The following is a 10,879-nucleotide window of genomic DNA, read 5'->3' on the forward strand; positions in this document are numbered from 1 at the left end:
CCCAAGGCCCGCCCCGTCCACCCTGCGGGGTGGGGTCCAGGGGCGCTCCAGCTGGTAGCGCAGAGTCCGGCTGTGCTCCGAAGTGACTTCCTTAGTCACTCCGCTTCCCCGGCCCCGGGAAGGGTGGGGCGCCGAGTAGGGCACCCCGGGCCGTCCGCGGCGTTTCCTGCGGTGGGTGGAGGAGACTGAACCTACGTGGTGCGGACCACTCCGTGGCTTCGTGGCTTCGTGGTAAAAATCCGGCCGCTCCAAGAACATTAAAACCTCTCGGGCAGACAGGCGCTACGGCCCTCATTTTGTACACGAAGAAACAAGCTGGGGAGGCCAAGGGCCTGGCCCCGGGGGAGGCGGGCAGCGAGTTTCATGGGTGCCAGGGCAGTCCAGACTTAGCGTTCAGCTCCTTGCGGCAGGTGCGATCCGTAGCCCTTTCTAGGTTCTGAACACGTGGTGTTAGCCAGCCACCTACATGCTGCGTGGGCTGGGCCCACAGGGGCGCCCACAAACCCGCGTTCAAACCATGTCACTATGACTCACCATCTGCGTTACCTCCAGGACATCGTAGGACTTACAAGCGTGGAAGTTCAAGTGAGATTAACGTAGCCTGGGATTGCTGGGCAAGCTAAACTCCCCATTACCAGACTAAGATAAGAAGGGAAGGGATCTAGCATTTGTTAGACACCTAAGGCCTCCCAGCCAGGCACTTCACATACCGCATTTAAGCCTCGTAACAGCCAACCAGCTGTTACCATCCCCTTTTTCCCGCGGGGGAAACCGAGTCTGTAACTTGTTAATCTGTATGGAGATTGGATCCCTGACGCTCTGACCTCTTTTTAGTAAGGGATTAGGGAAGAGGGCAAGCCTCCAGGGGCCGCTAGGGCTGGCATACCCTGGATGGAGCCTGCGATCTCACTGGGGCACTTGAGGACGTCCGGGGCTATTACAAATATTGCTTCCAAGTTGGGGCTCCTTGTAAAACCCGGCGAAGGAGCCTCGGGGCCAGAAGGCGAGCAGAGGGAGGGGGAAGACTGATGTGGCAATCCTGCGGCCATGGCGAGAGGAGGAAGGAAGGTCAGGAAATGATTAACCGGGCAGGGCAGTGGTTAGAGCCGGGCACCTCCCCGCAGTGCAGTCCTAGAGCAGCCAGGGCGCCCCGTCAGTCACTTCTCACTCCTCTCTACCTCCCACGCCACAAGTCAGCCTCTTCCGCATAGACCGGTGCCTAATGGTATCCACCCACGGGGGGCACCTCTGCTCATCCTTTCCCGAGAAGTATTTCTGATTCTTCAAAGATCTGCCCTTTTCCAAGTGGTATTTGATTGCTGTTAGAGCAAGCCTTGGCCTGGGATTTTTATGGCAGTGAGGCATTGTGGAAAGTGCGTCTGCCTAGGAAGGCAGGCCGGCACGTGTTCAAATCTTAGCTCTGCTGCCTACTTGATGGCCAGGCTTAGCAAGTGTCTCTAGCCGTTCCAAGCCTTTTCTAGATCTGTAAAACTGGAAGAAGAATACTTGTCTCGCAAGGAACATATTGGAATTCATGACAATTGCCACCACATACTAGGTGGCCAATAAATTATAACTTTGTATTTGTTTTTACTGACACTAGATGAGAGCTGCTTTCCTGGGAAGCAGGAGGAGGAGAAACAATAATATCTGCCCTTGGCTCAAGTTCTTCCACCCATCTCTCCACGTCAACCAATTTGTCTTTAAGGCCTTGCTCCACCAACCTTCTGTTTCCTCTGGACACCCACCCCCACTTAGCATCCATAGCCCCTTGTTCAGCCCTGGAGCATGACCTCACTCAGGCCATGCTTCATACTGGTATGTAATATTTCTTCACCCTCTCAGAGACTCCATTTCCTAATCCCCTAGACTTCAGTTTAAACATCACTTCCTGAGGGAGTCTTTTCCCGACCCTGTCCCACCCCCAGGGTACCTCCCAGTGCGTGATGCCCTTGTCTGCCCCAAAACCAGCTTTTAAAAACACTTCACACACACACACACACACACACACGCACACACACACACACACACACAGAGAGAGAGAGAGAGAGAGAGAGAGAGAGAGAGAGAGAGACAGACAGTGTCTCCTTTATTACCCAGGCTGGTCTCAAAATCCTGGGCTCAAGTGATCCTCCCGCCTAGGCCTCCCAAAGTGCTAGGATTACAGGCATGAGTCACCGTGTCCGGCCTAAAAACACTCTTAATGCATGTAATTATTTGTTTAATGTCTCTCTTCCCCTTGGAGGTCCACAAGGTAGCAAACAAGTCTGTCTGGTTTTCTGCTTTATTTCTAACATGCTATGTAGAACATGGAGGATGTCCAATAAATAAGGGAATACATGAACAAGTGAGTGTGCGGTGTGTTAGCCATGTCTGCCATGGGCAGGAGCTTAGCAAGTGGCCCAATATTTGCCAATATTTGACCCCTAGAGATGATCTCTAAATTTCCTTTCAGTTCTAGCTTTATAATTTTAATGGGATCAGGAATGTGAAAGTGCTTTGTGTAAGGTGTGAACTATTTTAAGGAAAAAAAAAAAGTTGTATTAGTGACTGGTCTCCCCAGCTAGAATTAAAAACCCTTGGGAGCAGGGGCTCTAAATTAGTCCCAATTGTGATAGTCCCCGAGGGCAAGCTCTATCAGGCAGCCCAGAGAAGTTGGGCAAAATCAGAGAGGCCCTCCTGGGGCTTTTGCTAGATTTCCCTAAAATAGCGAACTTTCCTGTGTCTTTGAAAGTTTTCATAATAAGAAAATAGTGGAGAAAAAGAAACCCGCAGTGAGTAAATGAGTCAAATGGGGGAAGACCATGATACACACTGGGAAATCTGCCTTTTCAGTCCCTAGTTTCTTCAGCTGCATTTAATACAACATTCGCGTTTTTATTCTTGGCCCGCATCCCTCTGGCACTGAGGAGCTCTGACTTACATCCCAGGGAGCCCTGATGGTGACGAGCCAGCCTCCAGCCTCCAGCTCCCGTGCTCTTGAGTGCGCGGCTCCCGGGATTCCCCACCCAGCCCTCTGGACATCCGGGGGCGGGGAGGGAGGGTGGTTTCCGCGGCAAAACCTGCCCGAAGCGGCGGGCCTGTTTTAAAAGTTTGTATTTTTCAAAGGGGAGGAATGCAAAATTGCAACCGTACTATGAAATGTTTCTCTCTTAAAGGATAATTGTATATATACATGGAAGTGGGATGGGTAATGAGGGGAGGGCGAGGTCATATGTTGCAGGGGAACCACTTCAGGAAAGGTCTCAAGGTTGCCATGATTTTCCTAAAACCTTAAACTTAGGACTTTTGGCGGAATTGATGGTCTTTAACCGACAATTACAAGGCAGACCAGGCCCTGGGGAAAACTAGCTTTGACTGTCCCCACCCAGGGAAGGCTCATTGGCAACATTCCGAGAGATGGCTTAATTATTAATATTTACCGTAGAGATTTTTCTAGGAGCAACGCCTCCTTGGGAAGCCAAAGTTATATCAAGAGGAGTCTTGGTAAGTGTTGGGGGCAGGGAATGGGCCACTGCCACTCAGAGACTCTTCTGCTGCCTGGTTTAATTTTCCTAGTGGCACCTATCTGATATTTCCTTGCATGTTTACTTGCTTATCTATTGTTAGTCTGCATGAGAACAAAGATCTTGCTAGTCCTGTTGGTTGCCTGATTTCCAGCCCCTGGAATACAGCCTGGCAGGCCCTCAGTAACTATTTGTTGAATGACTAAATAAATGGAGAGGGGTGGGTGTGGCCTCCAACCACCCAGTTCTCCCTTCCCCACTCAGGAATACTGGTGGTGTCATTCTCCCCACTACTTCCCATTCAGCCCTTTCACATCGTCTCCCTGCTGGAATTCTTCAGTGGTTCCCCATCTTTTGGATAAAATCCAAAACCCACTGCTCTCACAGGTACCTGGCCCTTCCCTTTTATTATAGCTCTTCTTTTTTACTGTTACACAAGTGCTTCAAATAGTCCCCACATAGAGAATGTGCTTCCTCATACCTCCGTGTCCTCCCCTGTCTCGTCCCTTTCTTCTTGGTCTGCTCCTAGTCCTTCCCCATGAAGCACATAGCCTCTTCTGGGAAGCCCACCGTCACTCACCCAAGCACACTTCTCACATGGTGCTGTTATTTTCTGTTCACATTTCAGTCTCTCTTGGGAATAGGTGTTTTGTTTTTTTTTTTTTTTTTTCCATCTGAAAATTCTCAGCACCTAGTTCAGCAAAAGCAGATCTTAAAAAAAAGATTCGTCCACTGAATGTTGTTGGAAGTGCTCCTTTTTAAAGCGATTATAGCAATAATTGTATGATATGGTCGCCTAAGCATTCAGGGAAATGACCTCAAGTATTTGAGAAGAGAAACCTATATTTTATTGGGTCCCAGCTAGGTGCCTGATACTGTGGCACCTAGCTGGGACCCAATAAATACTATGTTTTTTATTTCTTTTTTAATCTTTCTGCTGCCCCTACCCCCCAAAAAACCCTGGGAGATAGATATTATCATCTCCATTTTACTGGTGAGAGAACTAAAGCTCAAAGAATGTTAAATGATTGCACAAATTTACACAATCAATAACTGGTCTTTTATCAAAAAAGGTAAAGTTTCACCCCTCATGCACATGGTCACGTATGTGATTTTGCAGTATTACACAGGAGAAGCCAAAGTTCCGAATAATGGAGACGCTTAGTGACCACAGGACACAGAGAAGCCTCTGAGTAACTGAAGAAAGATTTGTGTTCGGTGCCATTGCCGTAATTATAAACGGCTTTCAATGCTTTCCTCTTTATCATTGAAGTCTCCTTTTATGAAGGAGATGAGGAGATTTTCTTGTTTAAAGACCCAGTGCTTGCAGATAAAGCACTGACAGATTAAGCAAAACAGTGTGGCTCTAGCACCAAACAACTTATTTGTTTGTTTGTTTGTTTATTTGAGACAGGACCTTTTTTGCCCAGCTGGAGTGCAATCACAGCTCACTGCAGCCTTGAACTCCTGGGCTCAAGCTATCCTCCTGCCTCAGCCTCCCAAGCAGCTAGAACCACAGACATGTGCCACCATACCTGGCTAATTTAAAAAAAAATTTTGTAGAGATAGGGTCTCACTATGTTGCCCAGGCTGATCTCCAGTGGTGCCCGCCTCAGGCCCCTGAGTTGCTGGGATTACAAGCGTGAGCCACCTTGCCCGGCCCCAAACAACTCTTTGATAGTGAATAAGTCACTTCTCTCTGGGCCCCAATCTTTCTTTCCATCTGTAAAATCAGGGGATTGAACTAAATGACCATTGAGGGCCTTTCCAGAGAGAGAATCCAGCAATCCGGTGATAGTTCACAGTCGTCCAGTGACACCAGCAGAGGCAAGACGGCCTTTGTATGCTGTGGGAGAGACTGCTGTTTACACCAAATCTGCTTTCTTTTCCTCTTGATTTCCAAACTTGTAATTTCTCAGCTTCCCTCGTAGCTAGGTGTGGCCATTTTAGCCAACTATGTCTGAGCTGAAATCACAAGAAAGCCTTGGCTGGGGCTGGGCGTGGTGGCTCACATTTGTAATCTCAGCACTCTGGGAGGCCGAGGCAGGCGGATTGCAAAGTCAGGAGATCGAGACCATCCTTGCCAAAACATGGTGAAACCCTGTCTCTACTACAAATATAAAAATTAGCTGAGTGTGGTGGCATGTACCTGTAATCCCAGCTACTCGGTAGGCTGAGGCAGGAGAATGACTTGAACCCAGGAGGCAAAGGTGGCAGTGAACCGAGATCGCACCACTGCACTCCAGCCTGGGTGACAGAGTGAGACTCCATCTCAAAAAAAAAAAAAAAAAGAAAAAAGGAAAGCTTGGCTGGGGCTGTGAACAGCTGCCCATGACAAAAATACTTCCATGTCCAGTTTTGTTTATCAATAACACATGGAGGAAATGGGAGAAATACATTAGGCCAGGCCTAGAATGAAACACGGACCTTCTAGGCTTGTAGTCTGCCCTTTTTGTGTTCCCTCTTCAAATAATTCATTTACTTGGCACATCTTGTCTGTGCTCCTACCACGTGCCAGGCACTTAAGATTCAGCAGCTCAGTGCTACATCAGTCTTCCATTCTGTTGACATCTCTTTGCCCCTATCAGGATGGAAAAAGTTGTGGTATCACTTATTTCCCCTTGCTCATTAGTTGCCTGATTAGACATCAGAACCTCTGAGTTTCAGTCAAAGGGCTGTCTAGATTCGGAGCTTTAAGCCTTTTAATTGTGAAAATGACATCATTGTAAAGGGCCTGGCCTGGTGCTTGGCACACAGTAGACCTTCCATAAATGTCTGTTTTCTTGAGACCTTGACAAAGAGGAGGATTGATGTGGGAGGTGGCACAGAAGGTTAGATTTTTGTCCTTTTAGAGAGATCTGAGCTTGATCATTCATTCAACAAAATCACTGTTGCACTAGGCTTTGAGATAGAAGAGTGTGCAACACACAGATTAAGCCTCAAAGGGAAGAGGCAAGGTATAAGACAAACAGACTAGCAAATAGGCAATTGCAACACAGTGTGATAAGTGCTAGGAGGGGAAGTACAGGATGTTTCTTAGCCACAAACAAGGGGCAACTAACCCAGGCTGGTGCGTGGGGGTGGGGAAAGCATCAAGCAAGGCTTCCTGGAGGAAGTAGCATATGACCTGAGACTTGACGGAGACCTAGGCTTTAGGAAGATGAAGTATGGGGAAGGAGTGGGGAAGGGTGCATAGTGTCCCAGGCATACGGAACAGTTTCTACAAAAGCTCAAAGGCTCAGAGAGGATTGAAACTGATAGTCTGGCTAAAGAGTCATGTACAAGGGGATGGAAGGCTGAGAGATGAGGCTGGCAAGGTAAGATGATGAAGGGCTGCTGAAGGGTTGTCACAGAACTGTGAGTAGAGGATTCTGGATCCCAGGACCCTGGCATCTTTCAGGGTGGCATTTTGTGAGGTCCTGGGAGAGGGGATAAGGGGGCAAAGATACAGAAAGAAAGGGGAGACAGAGTAAAGAAATAAACTAACAATTACTAAAAATCTACAAGATGTTCATAGCCTGGGCAACATGGCAAAACCCGTCTCTACAAAGAATACAAAAAGTCGTCAGGTGTGGTGGTGTACACCTGTAGTCCCAGCTACTTGGGAGGCTGAGATGGGAGGATCGCTTGAGCCCAGGAAGCCAAGGCTGCAGTGAGCTGTGATCGTACTGCTGCACTCCAGGCTGGGTGACAGCGTGAGACCCTGTCTTAAAAAAAAAAAAAAAAAAAAAAAAAGTTTGATTGTATTAGTCATCTGAGAAATGCAGATAAAAACCACAGTGCCTACCTAGCTAGAAACAAACAGGCAGGGGTTAGAATGCAGATGTGACTCTCAGCCTCACGCATACCTTATCATTACCAGATCTCTCCCAGACTATGTCCCTGAGGAGTTTACAACCCACTGAGAAGGAGAGACTCGTAGACTTTAAGAAGTGAATTGTGATGGGGAGAAGAATCCAAGGCTGAGGGAACCTCCACCTCTGTGTTCCCCTCTTCCTTCCTAACCCTAATCTGAAGTCTCCATTCTTCTATTCAGAATATTCAGCTGATCAGAAAATGAATTTCCCAAACATACAGAACATAGATTTTCATAGTCTCAGACCTTTCAATGAGGTGCTTGATGCATTGGAAAAAAGCGGGGCCAAAAGTCAAATATCAAGCAGGCTGGAGTCCTGCTTCTACCACGGATCTTGGACCAGGAGCCTGACCTCTCCTGAGCCTCCATCTCTAAATGAGAATTAGCTGCTTCCAAAATGGTGACATCCCTACTTTATCTCCCTCAGCCAGATACTTAATGTTTGGAAAGAGACAGCAAGGATTTCTATGTTATGATCAGCACTATTTTCTGAAGTTGCTTTTGTGCATTTGTGTAATCACACCACAGGTTATAAGCATATTTTATAATGAAGTCATTGAGAAAGCTCTGTGCTGACCCCGTTATGAATATTTTCTGGCAGCAATAGCAGGGGGAAAAATATATGTATATTTAACATTACTACTGTCCAAAGAACAATGGTGAGAAAGTAAGGAAAGGGGCTTAGAGCTCTTTGGCCTTTCTCAGTTACCTGTGGGACAGCTGGAGTCTTCCGGCTAGAAATGGAGCCCAAAAGCAGCAAGGCTTCATGGAAAATTATGCTTCCTAAAAGCCCCTGGGGCAGAGCAATTAGAGAACTGGAAGGGTCAGGTGTTTCATAGAGGAGGAAGCTGATCCCAGATCCAGCATCACAGAGTCCTCTGGTCAGCTTCTGATAGCATAATGCTCCTTGCTTGCCAGGTTCTGTGCAAAGCAAAGCTACAGAAGAGGTTTTGGGGCTCTGAATTGGCCGTTTTCCAGTGTGCAAACGGTGCAAGCTGATTTTACTGGGGGAAAAGATGGCTGCAGAGGGAAAAACACCAAATGCAGCAGTCAATATAGTAGTTCCCACCATCAACAACCTCCAGACTCATGCCCAGGAGCCCTCTGAAGGCAGTGGTAGCACCAGGATAGAGTGCCTGGTACAGATGAGGCACTCAGGGAATTACATTAATCTGGAAAATAAATGTGCATTAGCAGTGAAAAGCTTACTCTAAAGCTAGTTCTGCAAGGAACTGGGAACAGCTGTTGGCCTGGGGGTGGGGAGGCTGAGAGAAGAGAGGGAGGGGGAAAATTACTTTCTCACCATATACCATATTATTATTTTGAATTTTGTACCATTGGTTATCAAAAAAGTAAGCAATATTTTAAAATTTTAGCCTAATGTTATTCCCCAATCAGGGAAATTTGCAGGACAATGGGAGGGAGAAAGTGGGTTTTTAGAGTCAAACTAACTTGGGTTTTGACTCCCAGCTAATCCTACTACTTCCTATCTGTGTGTCTGAAAACAAGTTACTTATCTTTTCAGAGCCTCATGCTACTTAACTATAATGGGGAGAATGAGCCTCTGCTGCATTGTGATGTAGGTGAAAGTGATAACAGCAACACTTAGGAGATTCACTGTGTGCCAGGCACTCTTCTGAACGCTTTCTGGCTGTGTGTGGATTCATTTCATCATCAGGACACTACAAGAGGGATATTATTCTTTTCTTCCTCCCCATTTTACATATGAGGAAACAGAGCCATAGAGAGACTAAAGAACTTGCTTTAGTCCTTTAGTTCTTTAGGCGGGCTGTTTACCTCCCAAGCCCAGCTCTTCCTACCTCTACACTGCTGCCTCGAACTGTTAGCATCCTCTTCCTTTCAATTGGGAATTCTTAAAAATGCAGACATTTTCAAGGTCCAAAGAAATGTCTTTCTCATAATGGGCTGTTGGATATGGTCACAGGCTAGTGAGGGCAGTGCTGATTAGGGAATTAGCAAAGCAGGTGAGAGAGAGAGCAGTTCAACTCTAATGAAGTTAAGAATTTTGCAATCAGAGAATGTAATTTAATTGTAGCATAGCACCATCATAGCTCGCTATAACCTTCAACTTCTGGGCTCAAGCAGTCCTCCTGCCTCAGCCTCCCAAGTAGCTGGGACTACAGATGTATGCTACTACACCCGCCTAATTTTTTAAACAATTTTTTTTTTCTTCTATTTTGCCCAGGATGGTCACAAACTCCTGGGCTCAAGTGATCCCCCTGCCCTGGCTTCCCAAAGTGCTAGGATTACAGGTGTGATCCACTGCACCAGCCTATTTTTATTTTGTTTTATTTTATTTTAAAATGTTTAATTATATATTAGAGGAGGATTCCATAAGGTCTTCAGGACTTAGGGCCTCCAAAAACATTAAAGGGTGGAGCAAACTTTTAGTCAGGGTTGCCTCCTCGACCCCCCTCAAATGGGTCCTGGGCTGACTCACCTTCTGCTTATATTGCGGACTCTGTGGTCACCCATAGTAGGTCTTTTTGTGGTTGACATCCTGATACTAACTTGTCTGTGGTCATTTACCTATTCTATTTCTAAGATTGAATCAAAAAACAATCACAGGGCCAGGCGCTGTGGCTTACGCCTGTAACCCCAGCATTTTGGGAGGTCAGGGCGGGAGGATTACTTGAGCCCAGGAATTTGAGATGAGCCTAGGCAATATAGTGAGTTCCTGTCTCTACAAAAAATTTTTAAAAATTAGCTGGGCATGGTGATGCATGTATGTAGTATTCCCAGTTACTTGCAAGGCTGAAGCAGGAGAATCTCTGGAGCCCAGAAGTTTGAGGCACTCCAGCCTGGGCAACAGAGCAAGATGTTGTCTCTTAAAAAAAAAAAAAAAAAAAAAAAATTCCCAGTGACTTGAATGTTCCAGGCAGTTGGTTTCTCAATTTCATTGACTTTTTACTATACTTGGAAAAAAAAGGGTTTTTTTTTCCTGCATTTCTTTAAGAGTTTCAAAGAAATGAGCCTGAATGGGCAAGGGGTAAGGACACTTTTTTTCCTTAGGCTGAATTGAAGATTCTTCCTCCCCATGTCCCAGAATGGTTCATTTCCTTCCAATTTCCCTTGTGCATCCTCACTACCCCTCCTACTCTAGGACCCTCAGTGTTTCCTTTAGGTCTTTCCTTGCCCCTCAGAATTAGGCCACTCGCCCTTCTGAGCCCCTCCGCAGGCCTTGGAGGGGCTTTAGGCTCAGCCTATGCTCAGAGCACTCCCAGCGCTGGGACCATCCCTCCTCTTCCTGCCCCTCAATTGTCCAGCCTGGCAGTGGACCTTGGCCAAAGAAGAGATGAACCATGTGAAGACCTCATCCCTGCCTCCCACCACCAGTTTTCTTTGCAAGCTTGCATCATCTTTTCCTGCCTGTCATGCTTTATCGATAAGCAGCTTTCAGCAGCTCCTTACTGCCCCCAGAAGCAAGCCCAGACTTTTCCCTGGCATCTGGACTCTCCTCCATTTGATTCTGACTGACCTGCCAGGCTTGCCTCTC

The sequence above is a fragment of the Rhinopithecus bieti genome, unplaced genomic scaffold (genome assembly GCF_001698545.2).
Source record: "Rhinopithecus bieti isolate Rb0 unplaced genomic scaffold, ASM169854v2 scaffold_72467, whole genome shotgun sequence".
Taxonomy (NCBI): domain Eukaryota; kingdom Metazoa; phylum Chordata; class Mammalia; order Primates; family Cercopithecidae; genus Rhinopithecus; species Rhinopithecus bieti.